The 17,039-nt window shown below is 45.4% G+C and overlaps 2 pseudogenes; both read right to left on the bottom strand.

The window, feature by feature from the left end:
• Positions 1-7,118: 7,118 nt before the first annotated feature.
• LOC146172270 (cullin-3 pseudogene) lies at positions 7,119-7,871 on the bottom strand (annotated as a pseudogene).
• A 45-nt stretch (positions 7,872-7,916) lies between these two features.
• LOC146172269 (cullin-3-B pseudogene) lies at positions 7,917-8,498 on the bottom strand (annotated as a pseudogene).
• Between the last annotated feature and the right edge of the window lie 8,541 nt (positions 8,499-17,039).

Here is a 17,039-nt window from a genome sequence, read left to right as displayed (position 1 = left end):
TGTCACGTTACCCCATATTTATCAATGGCAAATTCATTACCGACAAGAGAAGCCACCGATTCCTTGGAGTTGACATTGATAGAAATCTTTCGTGGAGTGCTCATCTCAGAGAAATGAGAGGCAAACTTGTAGCGTCTGTCCAAGTTCTCTCCCTCCTCGGAAGACAGTCCTGGGGCACACCAGGGAATTCGATGCTCCAAGTTTACCGGTCACTGTTTCTGTGCAGATTCCCCATATTTAATAACATTAAAAACGAACCTCAGGACCCTTCAAATTCTCCAAGCTCAAGCTCTTCGTGTATGCCGTAGACTCCCTAAATGTGCCTCAACCGCAGCGCTGTTCTTGGATCATCTTTTTACCACGTATATTGCTGTTGACACGATCATAACGCATATTCGGTCCCTACCAAGGTGCCTAGTCATCATCTAGCAAGCATTCCAGTAATTAGACCATGCACGGCATTCGCCAAAGTTATAGAAGGTCATTGCACCTATATTCCTTCCCACTTCGCCCCTGCTATAAGACCATGCTCCCCTATATAGAGTCTACACGAACCAGGAATACAAATGTGATTCCTAAAATTACGAAGAAGGCCAAAATAACACCACCTGCTCTTAAATAATGATTATCTCCACTTCAAACATCAAAATCACAAACAGGTCTACACAGATGGCTATGTTAATCTGACCAGTTCCGCGGAGTCTGTGGTACTACCAGACAAGTGAATATTGATACAGGTTAAAACGTCATCTTTATATTTAAAATTTCGCAAGATTTAAAGTTCACAACGCAATTTTTCAGTGGCTGCTAGGACACTGCCATCAGTGCAAACCACCAGGCGGATGAGGATGCCATTGTGGCGTTCCAGTTAAAATCTCCATATAGATGGCTAACGCATCATGTGGGCTTCCCTCTTTCGACCTGGAGATCCCACTTTCAGCATGGAACAAGGGAGAGTTTTGCAACCACCGTCTCAAGACCCTGGATCCTCAACTGCGCCTCAACTGCTTTCCCAGTAAGATAGTGCGTCGTGAAGCAACGTTCCGTTGCCGTTTGTGGATCGATGTTGCGTTCACCAACAAGTATGCTTTCAATATTGCAATGGCCAAAAACTCTGGTAGTGAAAATTGTGGCTGGGGAGAGACAATCGAACATCTCCTATGTGAATATTCTACATTTGTCAGTCAAAAATATGACCTGTGTTGTGCGCTGGACTGTCTCGATCCTCTCCCTTTATTGGCGGATAAGATCCTTCGTCCATGGTCACGGCAGTCGACTCTTTTCAAGCTATACATGGCATTGTTTACTTTTCTAACTGCCACCGGCTTGAGTGACAAACTCTGACTATGCTGCATGTGCGAAGCCCCTTTCTCTTCCTATCTTTACTCTTCTTATCCCTCTTCCCCAGTGTAGGATTTCCAACCGGAGGCCTTTCTGGTTAATGTCTCTTGTCCTCATCACTATCTATCTATCATATTACGCTGTGCATTTCTCATTTAAAGGCCTAAATCAATTGAAGACATAAAGGAATTTTAGTCGTGTTACCTTAGTCAAATAAGGCTCAGGTTATTTATGTGAACATTGTAAATTTCAATGCAATTAAAAGTGGAGTTGTGATTTTTGAGCTCGGCTGGGGATCGGGGGAGCAGTGGTTCGGTGTCCGATAAAGACAATTTTTTCCAATAGCGACTGTTTCTCATCTGGCTCCTTGTAGGTCAATTGCTTGCCCGCGCTGAGCTTGGCCCGAGGTGGCGCAACAGGCCCGTGTTCACGTACGCGAGCTCCGATGTTAAGGCTTCGCCCAAAATAATAATTTTCTTCACTATAGAAAAGTGGGGTTGAGAAGGAGTTTCATGATCGATTAACCCTTTTACTAAAACGCCTCGCTGACGACTTACAAAGTGCCATCCGCTTTGCTTCTATGCCAAAGCAATGTAAGCCTAGCGACGATTAGGGAGAAGCAGATGGCCAGGCGCCGTACGTCGTCAGCCGCGCTCGCGGGCTGCACCATTGCTGCAAGCTTGCGGCATTTTGTGTTGTAAGCCTCATGAGCTTGTCGTCTGCTTTCATGATGCGGCTGCGGCCAGACTTGGACCTGACAACGTGTAGTGTAAACGATGCGACGCACGGGAAAGGGTATTGGGCACCTCGATGTAGCGTGCCGCACTTATACATTACACTGATGCGCTGTCGGGTGCTACTCGAAGATTGTACAAAAACGCCTTTGGACGGCCCTCTATGCACACTGCATGTGTTGCTTTAGAGACGTGTTTCAGTGTACAGTGTGTACTTTGTTCGAACGGGACAGCTCATGGGGCTTTCGTACTCGGGCGCTGCCGTGCTCCTGAATCCCGCCCAGAGGCGTCGCTATTGCCTACGTTAAAAGCGCTAAGAGGGGTCGAAAATCAGCTTGCGGTAACCGCGGTTAGTGACATGATTGTATTTTGATCCGCCACATAGCCATTGTGTAACTATTGTTTGACGCTGCTAGCGCACAGAACATGCCGCAGACAACGCGGCGTCGTTTTATGTCGTCACCGGCTACGCCGGTGGCCAGATCAGCCAGATGTTCACGAAGAAATGAAAATGTTTTAAAAATGTTTGCAGCTCCGGTGGAGCTGAAAAATTGAGGTTCAGTTGCTTGGCCTATCGGGAATAAGATGCAATAAACAGTTTATATTCCAAAATCGTTGCCATGACCCTTTTAAATCGCAGCCGTTTAATATGACACTTTTAAAACGATTCAAGACGTATTCCGATCACCTATCAGCAGTGCTGAAAGCAGCCAAACGTAGGTACTGCCAAGAATAGGTCATGAAAATGGCAATACCAATCAGAATAACTGGAACTCAACAAAGAATTCGTAAATCAGTCTAATTCACAGCCCCCCATTATTAATACTAGTGATGGAGTTAACGTTTTTTCGAACCACGTTGACATCGCTAATGCTTTCAGTGATCTCAAAATAGCTCTGCAGTCATCTCACTGTCCTCCTGTCACTCGTCCTCATTCCTTCACTCTACGCCCAACATCACCTGAAGAAGTGCGCCTTGTTCTAACGTCAATTAAACATTGAAGTCCTGAGTTAGACAACATTCATCCGTAGAAGACTAAACTCGTTGCTTCTATCATTGTTCATGTCCTTGCTCATATCATTAATTCTATGTTTAGAAGTGGCATTTTTCCTGATCAACTTAAGCGAGGTAAAATAGTACCCAAAAGGAGAGCGAAATAACGTAGCAAATTATCGCCCAATAACAATATGCACTACCTCTCTTTAGCAAATTTTTTGAGAAACTTGTGGTAACTCGCCTAACCAACTACTTCATGAAATTCAATCTTCGTACACCTCATCAGTTTGGTTTGAGGCCAAATTATTCTACTGAGCTTTCACTAATTGAATTGACGGATTTCATTAAGCCATCATTAGATATTGGTTGGTTCGCTGGAGTAGTATTTGTTGAGTTTACAAAAGCATTTTAGACTATTAGCCATAGCATTCCTTTTCAAAAACTGGAAACTTTGCGAATTTGTGATACCTCTTTAACTTTAATACGCAGCTACCTTGTTGACAGACATCAAGTTGTTCAATATTCTAATGCTATTTCTAAACCAGCCGTTATTAGCTGTGGTGTTTCCATGGGGTCAATATTACAATCACTCCTTTTTATCATCATCATTTTGTCCCTTAAGGGCCCTGGGGCGGGCATTACATTAGGGGGGGGGGGGGGGGGTAACGAATAAAACTCAGTTGAGGGTTGCAAGTAGCAAAAGCAAATGTTAAGGAAAGTACACAGCGGTAATTGCTAGTTCACTGTTAGACGCACACCCCACCAGAATGAATCCAGCTTAGCTTGAGCGTCGTCTTCTTCACCCCAGCACGTCGTCGTCGTCGTCTCGATACTGCGCTCCGTAACAATATGTTTATGCCTTGCAAACAGTCAGCTTCAAAAAGGTGTCGTCACGGCGTCGTTCTTCGCAATGCACATTCTTGGACTCGAATTACAGAAATACGCATAAGTAAATTTTGGTTTCCGTAAAACGTGCTATATTGAAGGCTAGCTGGAATATTATAGTGCATTGAACAATTTTCCTGTATGGCAGTGTTTTCACAGCAATGCATATATTTTGCATTCTTTGCCCTGAACCTTACCCTTTTTTCCCCTGAAAAACGGCACAACTCACGTTTGTCGTCCACAGCAGCGCTATTTCAGGTAAAAGGCTCCCTACATGCAGGGTGGAACATCTAAAATACCTTATGGATAAAGTATTCATTTGGTCATCCAGCTCGGGCAAACTTTCACGGAAGATTCGTGTTTTATTTGCGAGTTATTGAATATGCGCCAGCATTTTTCATGTAATAGAGAAAAAAGAAACATTTCCTGATTGCATATGTGAGACCGAGTAATGGTGAATGACCAGGCTGGCGTGACCAGGATTGATGCTAAATTTAAATTCTCAAATTTTAACTGTGCATGTAAATATAGGGCTGCTGCCTAGAATAAACCAAACTTTCGACTATTTTGTATGGGGCGATGCCAAATATTAATCGGTGCCGGTATTAAAACGCGAAAAAGAAAGGGAAAACAAGACCGAACTTGCGTAGCTCTCACGTCCGCTGATCACGAACTATGATCGGGAATCAGTTTGGTCAATCTCCTCGACATGCGCAAAATGACGCATTGATGTCGCTCTTGTTAGCAACGTCATGGGCACAAGCGCCCTTTTGGCGAACACAATGTCGTGCGTATACAATCATTCTATCTTTGAGCGTTGCGAGACAATTAACTCGCGGAAATACAAATCTGCTTACCGCGCTGCGCTTCCTTTATACCCGAGCAAGCGTGTGTGCCCCTCGAAGATAGATTAAAAGGAAACTTAATCGCTGAAACCAATTGTGGTTTTTGTTATTTTGTCTCTCTTTCAAGAAAATGACTACACAAAGTTTTGTGAAACCGCGCTGGATGAAATGGTGGCGAATGCTTTACCTATGATCTGCTGGCAGCGACCTCAGATGAGAAAATGTACAGTTGACCTAGCATTAGTTTTATGTATTATTGCATTTTCTATGTCAAGTATAGATTAAATGTTAGATTTTAAAAATTTAGGTGAGTACTTAACCTGCCGATTTTCTAGTTGGCTTTGCATTATTCTCGTCACTGCTCCAGGCCCTTCTCCTCTTTCTCCCCCTGTTACTCCGCCGCCTTGCTTTTGCAGCCCCTCTTCCTCCCTCTTTTTTCTATTGCTTCCTTTGGTTAGAAATGTAACCATAAAAAACACCTCAATAAATCCGCGGCAAATCTTATGGAAACACTGCAGTCCAAATCATCCCGAGCATTCAATACCAACCTCTCAAATAACTGCATCATGACCTCTTCAGACATTCAGACACCACGCTAACGTCAGCAAATTGGCGGCAAAGTTTCTGAAGAGCCTCCACAATGCCTTTAATACAATACTCCACAAAAAGTAAGATTTGATTGATGCTATTGAGAAACCAAATTTCTGCAGTCTTCATGGCTGTTTTTGTAATGCAAGTCACCGCAGTGCTCTAAACATTTATCAAACCATAAATGAAAGCTGCTCTTGAGCTTGGCAATTGGCTCCCTCAAAGACCTAAATTTATAGGCTACAATCACGTGAACAGAATAAAGCAAATAACCCAGTAAATGCACGAGATAAGTACGAAAGCGATACATTAGTATGAACAGAAAATGAAAAGCAGGATGCAACAGAAGTGACCTGTCAGCAAGATGTCGACGTTGATTTCCTCCGCAGTCTCAGGCTTTGACCTCTGTGGCATGGCTTCAAGGTAATGAGGGCTGTTCCCTAAGCGAGGGTCAAGAAGGTGTCGATTCTCGCCGTTTAACGGAGGATAAGATCGTCAATTCGCGACCAGAGATTTGCCCCCGAAGTCTTCAAGGCACTGTTTTCTTTCATCAGTGACACATTGAGACTCTCTTCCCCTTGTAAGTCCCCTCATTTCTCTTCTCCAGTGCAGGGTAGCCCGACGGAGCACTCTTCTGGTTTAAGTTCCTGCCTTCCCTCCTCCTCTTTCCGTCTCTTCTTCCCACCATAGCCGCTGTTTCATGGAAACAAACCGAAAAACGACCGCTAATGCGAGTGCACAGAAGTACAATAGCACCAAGTGTACACAACTGGATACGTCCACTATGGCGGCATTTAAGAAAAATACGTCGTTCTATGCAGAATTACAAATTATTTTGTCACTATGGGTTGGCTGTCACTAATATGAAAATAAAGTCGAATAAATAAAGAGATGTACCAGTTTGTCTCCGAGACAGAGACGTAAACATCCGAAGCAATGACCACAGGCAATGATACCAGTTGATAGAACGGCCGGGAAGGCTAGCGAGGCGTCCTAACTGATTGGTGAGGAACATACCTTCTGCTTCAGAGAGCTGTCTTTGAAAGCAGACAGACCGTTTGTTCGCGTGGTTACACTCCGCAAACTATCGGGGAACTTTTCGGGGTGGAATTCTGTAATTTAAATAAAATTGCGCGATGCAGATGAGACAAAAAGGCGCATGTAACGATAGAAAGTGCCGTGTCCGTGACTTTACATGCGCCTTTCGTCTCGTCTACAATTTTACAGGTTTACACTGATCCGCAATGAAACACCTTGCCAATCACGTGTGTCCACACTTATCCGGAGGAATCTGCTCGGGTCGAGCGAACTTGAAAATTACGAAGCTTCTGCAGTAGTTACAAAGCGTAACAAGGGCACTGCCACAAGCGATGAAGCATAGCATATTCAAAAGCAAAAAGAAATCTCGCAGCTGCGTGCAATCTATCTGATCAGGTAAAAGAGAGAAGCATGTATGCTTCACCTTCGGCTTCCCTCCGCCAAGCGTACGAGCTGCGTTTTATCAGCTCGTACGCTCTAAGCCAAGAAAAAGAAACGGCTGTAGTAATGTAACTAGGCGCATACGCATTAGTATCTCTCGACATCAGAAGTCCAAAATCAGGCGGCATGGCAGTGCTGTTTCATTTTTTATTTGCCTCCTTGTGGGGGGGGGGGGGGGGGGGGGGGTTGCACCAACATATCTTTTGCCCGGTTTCACATCCAATTTTCACAACGTCAAGGCGTCCTTGAACTACTTGAATACACCAGCACACACAAACTTGCGTTTCAGGATGGCTTCTAACTTCGAGGTAAATGCCGAACTGCACACCAACTTGAGCTTAGAGACCATGGCTAGCTCGGCATAGTCCGACGCGCTCCTGTTGCGTAGCAGTCGTTCCTTCATGTGTTGCTTGTAGAAATCTTCGAACCTGTCTTTTTCGTCCAAGAACCCTACGAACTCGGCGACCTCTTCTAAAAGGCGATCTGTCTCTTCCTTGCCCTTTCCATTAATCGCCGACCTCAGCAAGTCATCCGCATACAAGGCCACATGCTCGGCCGAGCTGCTGTTCACGTTCAGGATGTGTTTGAAATTGGCGCTAATAATGGCTTTTACATAGCGCCTGTCGTTGAAACAACTGATTAGGTGGTGTTGAAAGCGATCTTTAAGATCCATCAGTTTTTTGACCAAGGAAGACGAGTCTTTTTTGTAGCAGTCTTCCTCCATGAGTGAGCAGCCCAGCTCACGAAGATACTTGCTCCCACACAATGCAGCTGATTTGAGGCCGGTCTCGGCGTGGCTCAGCAGCCTAAGCACGCACGCGAGGTCCCGCATCCTGTTGTTCTTCAGCATGGCCACGACGCCCGAATCCTCCTTCTCCACTATGGCCTTCGCATGGTTAACAATTAGCTCCTGGTAGACCACTTGCTGGATTTTGACCTCGGTGCCACATCCCAGGAAATACTTTGCCCGCATCGACTCTTCCTTCATGCACTGCTCCGCCATCAGGACGTAGTCGATCGCGCTCTTTTTTGTCAAGTGCTTTAGGCTTTAGAGAGCGTAGAACGTAGCCGATTCGGCCAAGAATCGCCGCTCGAAGACTTCCTCGTATATTGACCTCGAATCAATGCCCAGTTCAACCAGCATCTGGCAGGCGTTCTCGATTAACAGCCACTCAACCACCTCACCCACGCGAGCTCGGCTCACCTTTTGCAAGACAGTATCTCGCAGCCTGTCTTGTATGTCTATGTTGAGCACTACCTCGTCGCAAAAGAGATGCAACCCGAAGTTGTAAACGCTACCCATGTTGTCGTTCAAATCAGTACGCTCCAAGTACAAAAGGATTTCCTTAATACGAGTCATGCTTATCTGGTAGTCGTTCCAGGCTTGAACTAGTGTTCTCAGGAAACTATCGTTGGTACAGAAAAGGATGGCTGGCCTTACTTTTCTCTCCAAGTGGTGGATCACGACTTTGCATACTTCACTGTAGAGCAGCCTTCCTTGTTTCCGGATCACTAAGTTGTAGCCGCACGTGTACAGTTGTTCGTAGCGCAGACCTTCGCCGCCATCTTCCAGTATGTACTGGATGGCCTTGCGAAGCGGCTCCCACTTCTCGGTAAAGCTTTGGTCCATCGAATCTGGCGGCTCTAAAGCGGCAGCACCTGGGCGTCCTTCGGAAACAACGAGGCTATGGCGTCGGACCCTTCGTTTTCTTCTCAGCAGCCCAAACGTGCTGCTCGAGCGATTCGCATACCTTCGTTCTCTATCACCATGACTGTCTTGCGGTGCGCGTCGGTTTTCGTAACAAAGTGCCAGTTCTTTCTTAAGCCGTGGTTATGGTTTCAAGTCATGGAAGGAATGAATTATATGATCGTAACGCACTACATACAAGTCTATTCTATGTCCTTAACAAGTGGCCAGTAATGGCATCCCATCATTACTGGACAACTTTTATTTAGATGGGATAGGTTAGGGGGGAACAACACTTAGATATGTTCGAGTCCGTGACTCTCATTCGATCTGGCCAATATAGCCTCTATTCGCTCTAGAGAAGGGACTGTTAGTAGGTACACCAATGGCGCTGTTTTTTTGCAGCTTCATAATATGTGATCGTACCGGGTCATCTCGCTGCATTCTTTACAATTTGGATTGTATTATTTTGAGTAAATGTGGGCTAATGTACACGGGCTAAAGAAGACTCGCGTCTGGAAGCGACGCCAGGTTACTTCCTGCCTTTTGTCAAGTTTCTTGTCTGGCGGAGGATATATCCGCCTTTCTAGCTTAAAGTGATTAATATAGTCGTGAAGTGATATGACTGCATCTCTCGCGAATTTGGGCCAATCAATCTTGTTCGCTGCACGGCTGACATAACCTCGAGAGGTTATGTCAGCCAGCTCGTTTTCCCTGTTTCTCGGGTGTACGGCACCCGTATAATTTCCACCTCGTTTTCGTTCCAGTCCTGATATCTTAATATGCGGTCTGTCTCCTTGAATATCATCCCCCTCGCAATATTGTTTAGAGCGGCTTTGGAGTCACTAGTTCTGGTGGCAGGTTTGGCGCTGACCATTACCATGGCATTACCTGTCGTACCTGAGTTGTTTCTTTTTATCAAACCGGACAATAATGTTTTCCCCAAGTCGTCAACGCCCACGAGTGCGAAAGAGTTGTCTCCTTCGTATTCCGCCATGTCGACATAAAGTGCCTATTCAGAAACTTCTAACTTGGCCTCAAGCGCCTTTGCTCTTTGCTCTTCTCCTCTTTCATGACAAGATGGGCGCATGTTTTTTGGTAGCGGTTTATTATTGAGTGCATTCCACACTTCAGTCGGCAGGTTTACTTGAGCTTTTCTTTCCGGGATTCTATCTCGTAGTCCTAGGTAACCCCGGATCTTCCATCCCATGGATGTGGTGGCGAGCCTCCTTAAATCTGTGCTATTATATGTGCCTCCCATAATTCCGTGGTGTTATTGTAGAGACCAAGTTTAGGAGGTCTTTTCGTCGGGTTGCAGTGTGGTAGCCTCAGCGCGGCTTTATATGCCTGCCCAATGAGCCCTTTTATTTTTTTATTTTCTTCCAGCGTTAGCTTAAGGATGGGATAGTAAACACTATTCTGCTTCACGAAAGCCTGAATAATTCGGCAAAAATCTTTCTTAACCCCCGTTTTTTTTATTCGTTGGCTATTCACCTTATTAACCTGGGTGTCATGATAATTATTGACTTAAGTCTCTTTATTATTTCAGGTTTCTCTCTATTGTCATGGATTATTGGCCCCAGGACCCTGATTTTGTCCGCTCTGGTTAATGGTGCGCCATTTAATTCTACCAATTTTTTTTTTTTTTTGTACTCCGGATTATCAGAAATTCGGATTTGCTCGGTGACCATTTTAGCCCTGGCCATTCTACGTATTTTCAACAATGTCGGTTACTTGTTGGAGATTTTTTTCTATTTCTCTATTGTTGCCTTGGTGTGTCGATATTATGATATTCAATATCAATATCATCATCGTATAGCGTATGTTTAACGCCTTTAACAGTCCTCAATAGTCATGCAAGGTTCTTTAACGCCAGGATGAAGGAAATAGGGGGAGAGAACTAAGCCTTGTGGGGTGCCCTTGTTTCCTAGTTTATTAGTTTCTAGTATTGCATCTAGTATTCTCACCCGATGCCAAGAGAACGACCAGGAAAAAAATCTTTTTGAATTCAAGCCTACAAATTTCTGATTGTTAAACAATTATCCTATGCTTTATGGTTACTATTTTGACATACATATTAAGATGTAATTTATTCAAGAAACATGCAGGACTGCAAGTCGTCTGCTCTGTCTCTTCTGTCAGCTCGGTATTGCTGCAAAGCACCAAACGACATTGGGCTTGCTGGACAACAGGTGAGACACGTTTTTCTGCTTGAAAACACCGACATAAAGATCAGCACAGGCTGCTGTAGTGTTTTACATCACAGTGGGTTGTTTCTATGAGGCGCAGAACGGCATTTAAAGCGCGGTGCCCCTGCAGGTTTGATTACAACAGTAAGAGGATGGGATGAGGGGGCATGAGGGGCCAGAGCACGAATATATATAGAGCATGCACTTATTTCGCGGTGCAGCTTGCCGTGCGCATTTATGAAACTTTCACCCTGTTTGTTACTCTGACAATTGAGGGAACGTTGTTTTGCTCGTGGTGCAAGCGCAGAATTGGCGCGTATTTCAAATCCAGGGCTCATATGTATATTTCGGGTATCATTTATCTGCGCCTGTAGTGAGCTCTTATTTAGTGTGAAATCAGTCACATCCTATTACGTGTGTCATTGCGCCAGCGTATTTGTATGGCGCAGCTGTTTTCTACTCCATTCAAAACAATTTTAGCATAGTTATGACTTGTGAATATGGTTTGGCAATTCAAAATAACACGTGCGCGTATTGACATTTTTCAGACCATTCTGTCATGCCGCCCGGCTGTCCCTCCCACGGCAGCTACAGCTCTGTGTTGTGGTGCCAGAAGAACGACAAAACGCACAAGAAGCCAGGGATAAGTTTCTTCCGTATGGAGTGAGACAGCAGGACAGTGAGGATAATAGTTATTTTCTCTTCATGATATTTGGACTGCTGACGATAATTTACAGCTCACAAAAGGCTCAAACGTGTGACAAAGTGGTGCATAAGAAAGGAAACGGGCAGCCGAAATTGGAGCACCTTTTATTACTACATCTCTGTACTAGCTGCAAAGCATTACCTGTACTTTTGAGCGAGTCCATCTTGGTTCACTTTTTTCTGCAAGCACTAGCCATGCACTGACATTTTTGCCTTGTGTTCTCTCTGTTATTATAGCTATTCAGATTTGATTATGTTAAGGAACACAGTTGCATTTCTATCGAGCCTGTCTCCGCCACGCTGGTCTTCGTTGGTGCCCAGATTTTTTGGTCAGTTTTTAGTTGCCCTGAAATTAAAAAAGGTCCTCGACACTCCGTCTCTTTATTAATCATTGCATTCAGAATGACTACTTGCTCCAAAAAGAAGACAATAGCGCCAGACAGAAAGAACCTTTGCTGATATATAAATCCTCGACTGCCTATTATAAGTACACGTTTCAGTACATCTTACATTGAAAATAATTTTGGGAAGACGAAATTCGCGAAAGAGAATTAATGAGACATTCTATCCCCCATAGAAAAACGTGGGCAAGCAATTCGAAATTTGTGCCAGTGAAACCGAAATAAGAAGTGTGTGCCAGTTGCTTTCACACACCTTGGGTGCGCTCAAATTTACTGGGTGGCGCAATTTTAAATTCGCGCCAGTGAAACCGAAACCGGAAGCATCCAAAAGCGTGGGCAAGTTGGTTTCACACACCGCTAGGCGCGCTAGAGTCGATTGGGCGACTCGGGTCTATCGGAGTGTCCTCACTTATTCATTCTTTCTCTATGGAATGGGTCTCTGATGTTTGGTTTGAGTTGAACAATTACATCGTGCTTGGAAAGCTTGCTCCTAATCCTTGTATTGTTCTGGTAAATACCTCTTTTTCCTCCGCATACTCCAGACGCTCGATCAGCTGCTCCATTCACGACGATAGGGTATTTATTGGCCTGAGGTTGCCTACTTCAATTTTCTTTCAATGTTTTAGAATAGAGATCCATTTAGCATGTTTCCACTCTGAAATTATTCTACCTCGTTTCCATACTCCATCCATAAATTGTAGGAATTGTAGTATCGTATTGGAGGTTTCAATTCTGGTTTCGCGGTTCTTGTTGCTTTTTTTTTCTATCCTGTACATGCGTGCAATTTCCGTCGACTAGTTCTGTTGCCCAAGGCCTTTGTGTGATTAAATGAAAGCCATTTAGCAGTAATCGTCACCGACTGATCTCGGTCCGGTTGGCCAACGCTACAAGTTTCGCGGTGATTTTGATACTGCCAGGTTTCTGTCAAGAATATAACCTATCACATTTGATGATGTAAGGAATATTTCATGCCATTTTATTTCATTGAGGTGAAGGAACCGATTACTGAGCAGGCCAGGCATTTTCGGGAATTCAAAACGTCTTTAATGCGTAACAAATTCGTTTTGAGACAGGCTCTCCGACTGAAAATACCTGTGGAGAGGCGAGGAACAGTCTTCATTCATGCACGGAATACAGGAAAAGGGATGTTTTCATGGCCAATACGGTGCAAAACGGGTTGAGGTTCGCTCTTCCAGCGGTAAAACCGAACCAGTTATAAGATCGAAAATCCTGCAACGGTGGTAGTTCGGCCACGTTTCCAGCGATATATGGACCCCTCTGGAACATTATATTTCTTATACGCGATCAGTTAGGCGTTGGCACCGAATATACCGGACACAGACCTAGACACATATTGACACCACTTCCTTTTCCTTTCAAGATTTGATATATCGATAACTCAATTACTTTTCATTTAACTTACGCTAAATTGCCGTAGCAACAACTTGCGCAGCAAAAATAAGAGCGAATTAAAATTTATATGTTCGCCTAAGAACAAGAAACATAAGATCGATAATACTATCGAGACACGGGGTATGTCCTGTGTGCAAACGAAATATGCACAAGTATAGCCTCTTCGTCTTTATTCATGTCCATGTAATATGCGCCGATATCATAAAATGTGCAGGACCGACTGACGCATAACCTTTGACTGCAGCTGCAGAATGATGCTTAGACCTACTGTCTTGAATAATTTGAGTATTTGGCTACGGCGAGAACATAACTATTACCTCACGGAGAAGGATCGATTTCGACCTGGCTCCGACTCGGCTAAGTGTGCCGCAAAAAGGTATAGTTCTTCGTCTCTCACGAAGACAACCACCGTGCCCGGAGCTTTATATGGACGTTCCTAGAACTTAAAAAGGAGCGGTTTGGAACAGGCGTACGTGGTTTAGGGATCTAAAACATTAACCACTTGTGGCAAGTGCAACCATGAAAACGGCAGCAACCATGGCTGATATTTAACCTGCCAAGCCCAGTTGGGTTATGTGAAATCGTGTATCGCATTTAGGTCTGCCTAAGAACGGTTGTAGCGCAAGCATCTTACAGGGCTGTGTTCATTCCCTACATTGTCAGTGTCATAGCCGGTATCATCATCATCACTATCGCCACTATCATCATCAACAAATAAATGCGCCGTTATTGTAATTGCTGCTATCATAATTTAAGATAATCCCGAACTGCATCACCGTAGTCATTACTACTATCATTGTTACGCTAGAGCCTTTGCAAAGACAGAATATCGTAAGGGATACGATCAAACGCATTTTACACGTCACCTTGCATCATTGCAACACATGCCTGCGTAGAATCACACACTTCTAGAACACTGGCCACAGTATCTCTCATCGCAGTTTCATGCCTTTTTGCCAAACCTGTCATGTAAATTTTATAATCAACTTTCGTTTGACCAATCGGACGATAGGATTTTACTTGCCTCAGCATGGTTGGATCATCTGTAAAGATTGTGGAAAACCAGTTGCCTCCCCCTTCGCTGCGACCGATCACCACCACCCCAGCGAGCGTCGCGGCAGCGCAGGCTGGGAGAAGAGAAGGTAAATACCTCCCCTTGGGGGACGGAGATCTAGCGATGGGTGCGCCACCTGGACGTCTACGCGGATTCCCACGAGAAGATAACAGAGAGATTCTGTATCCCGCCGGCAACTCTAGCGGTCGTCTCCCGCCGTTTCTCCCGGCAAATTCCGAGGGATAACGGGCACGGAGTACGCGGAGCACACGGGAGGACCCGTCGTGCACGACCACCCGTCTTCTGGTCCCCAACAGCCAAGCGACCGGTAAATACCGCACGCTCTCGCCGCCTCCCACGGCAGACGCCATAGTATATGGTGTTGTCCGAAGAATGCGGCGCACTCGGGAGATCAAGGCCGCCAAATTCACGGCGCGTGCAAATGTCCACCGCCGAAGTCGCACACCCGGTCCCCAGCCGGTGAGTCAGAAGTCCTTCTTACGTAGTCTTGCCCCTTCCAAGGGAAACCTTGTTGATTTATAGCCGGCATGCTCTGCATTATTTGCAAGTGCAATAAATAGCATGCGAGTAGTAATGATCAGCCGTACCTCATCCTTGTCCCTTTTGTACACCCCGCGGGTCGCTAACGAGAACGTTGCATCCGCGGAGTGGCGGTGGGGCGGAATGCCGTCCCCTCTTAAACCGCCACACGATATTTAATGCTTTAGGTAATAATACTGTATCCGAGCGTAAAAATGACTTTGAAAAGAGTTTCATGTCATACGCTTCATTTAAGGCATTTGTTAAAGAGGGTATGGGTTCTTTTTTTAGGTGTTGTAAAACGCAGCTGGCAATCCTTCAGGGGCTGTTACTTACCAGGGTTAAGGCCGTGTACTGCATTGGAAACTTCGGTAAGAGAAAATGGTTGCTCCAAAATCTTTCTCAATTTGTCACCAACTTTCGTCTGTAAGGGAGACATTCTACCTTCAACTGGACATAATTTACAGGCTGATGGGCAAATAGCCCGCAGTAATACTCGTAAAGAGCATTTTCAATAGCCATAGCATAACTCCTTTCTGACTCATTGTGCTCAAAGAGACATCATATTATACGAAGTTGTTTTGTATGAGAACGCTGCACTCACGTCTCTGTAGTTCTTTTATAATTTGCGCCATATCATGGAGCCGCCGCTCCCTTTTCGTCACTGTGGTGGAAGGTGTGTCATCTAGGCCTCCCTTGGAACCTGGTGGGTCGGCATCACCCATCCATAGAAAGCGCATCTACCACCCGAGCGACTCACGGAGCCAGGACACTGATGTGTACTCGGCGCCAAGTGATGACTGCTCGACCGATGAAGGGTCGGTCGAGGAGTTAGTAAGGTGGTCATCAGTAAGGTGGCAAAGCACCGGCCGGCAAGTAGCGCCATCAGTAAGGGGGCCAAGCGCAGGATGCGCAGACAAGCGGAGTCATCCTTGTCAAGTACATCAACGATCCTCACAGCATGAAGTGTCCCGGTACATCTTAGTTCGTGCCAGAGCAACTGACGGAAAATTTGAAACCCCTGAAAAGGCAAACCGTATCCATATATGGTTTAGCCTAGTACCGGGAGGGATCAACGACATGAGTATAAACCCCTATAAAAACGTCATTGCCACTGATGTCAAGGAGCGAAGCGCACTAGACAGTGTGTCCGGCATCTCTAAACTCCGGAATATTAGCGTAAGCCCTATACTCTTCAAGAGACTGGAACTAAGACTGGGGTAATTTACAACTTTCATATCGCCGTCTGTGACGCATATTTGTTATTGATATAAACAGCGCGAACACGAAAACAAGGGACAAGAAACAAGAAAGCCACAGTACATGCGCTGACTCACAACTAAGCATTAGCCTAAGGCGTTCGGTGGCCTTGTGGTAGAGCATCCGCCTCGCATTAGGGAGGTACCGGGTTCGATCCCTGGTGCCGCCGGTTACCCACCGGTTTTTAAATGGGTACAAGCTTTCCCCCGGCCTGGTGCTCGGCTCTTCTGGGGTGAAATGCTTGGGAAAAGGGGTCATGGCCCAAATAGTTGCGCCGATGTGGCAGTGATTCGTTCCGCCATCGGACAACAATAAGTCCGCCTTGCGCGGCAACAGCCCATTATGTGGCCCTTTTTTTTTTCGTTTTGTTTTTTTAGGACTGCTGCAGCTGAGCGCATTTTCTTTCCGTTATCACGGAATAAAGCCGTTCCTGTCTGAGCTATGCTGCCTCAGTTGTCTTGCCTAAAACACGACATAATGGCGACGAGGATGGGATATCTGCGCCGGTGTTACGCCCACTGAGGACTTTCGGCACAAGACCAAGAACTGTAGCATCTACAGCAACGGGAACACCTTCGCCATGACTACTTTCGGGCAAGTTGAGCATTTTGATGATTCTACGACTGATTGGCTTTCGTATGAAGAGCGGTTAGAAGCATATTTGCGTGCTAACAAAGTTCCGAAAGACTTAAAAGTAGACCTGCTCCTGAGTTTGATCGGACCGGAAACTTACGCACTTCTCAAGTCACTGACTATTCCTGATAAGCCCTCGTCTAAGCCCTATGCAACACTCATAACGCTACTTCGCAATCACTTGTCTCCGAAGCCGTCGGTCATCGGCGAAAGAGCAAAATTTCACCGCCGGTCACGGAAAGAAACTGAAACCATATCGGAGTTCGTGGCCGAGATAAGACACCTTGCT

This window comes from Amblyomma maculatum, unplaced genomic scaffold (genome assembly GCF_055883805.1).
Source record: "Amblyomma maculatum isolate TAMU_Amacu unplaced genomic scaffold, ASM5588380v1 scaffold_13, whole genome shotgun sequence".
Classification (NCBI taxonomy): domain Eukaryota; kingdom Metazoa; phylum Arthropoda; class Arachnida; order Ixodida; family Ixodidae; genus Amblyomma; species Amblyomma maculatum.
The sequence above is the reverse complement of the archived record's forward strand: the minus strand, read 5'-3'. Positions and strand labels throughout refer to the sequence as shown.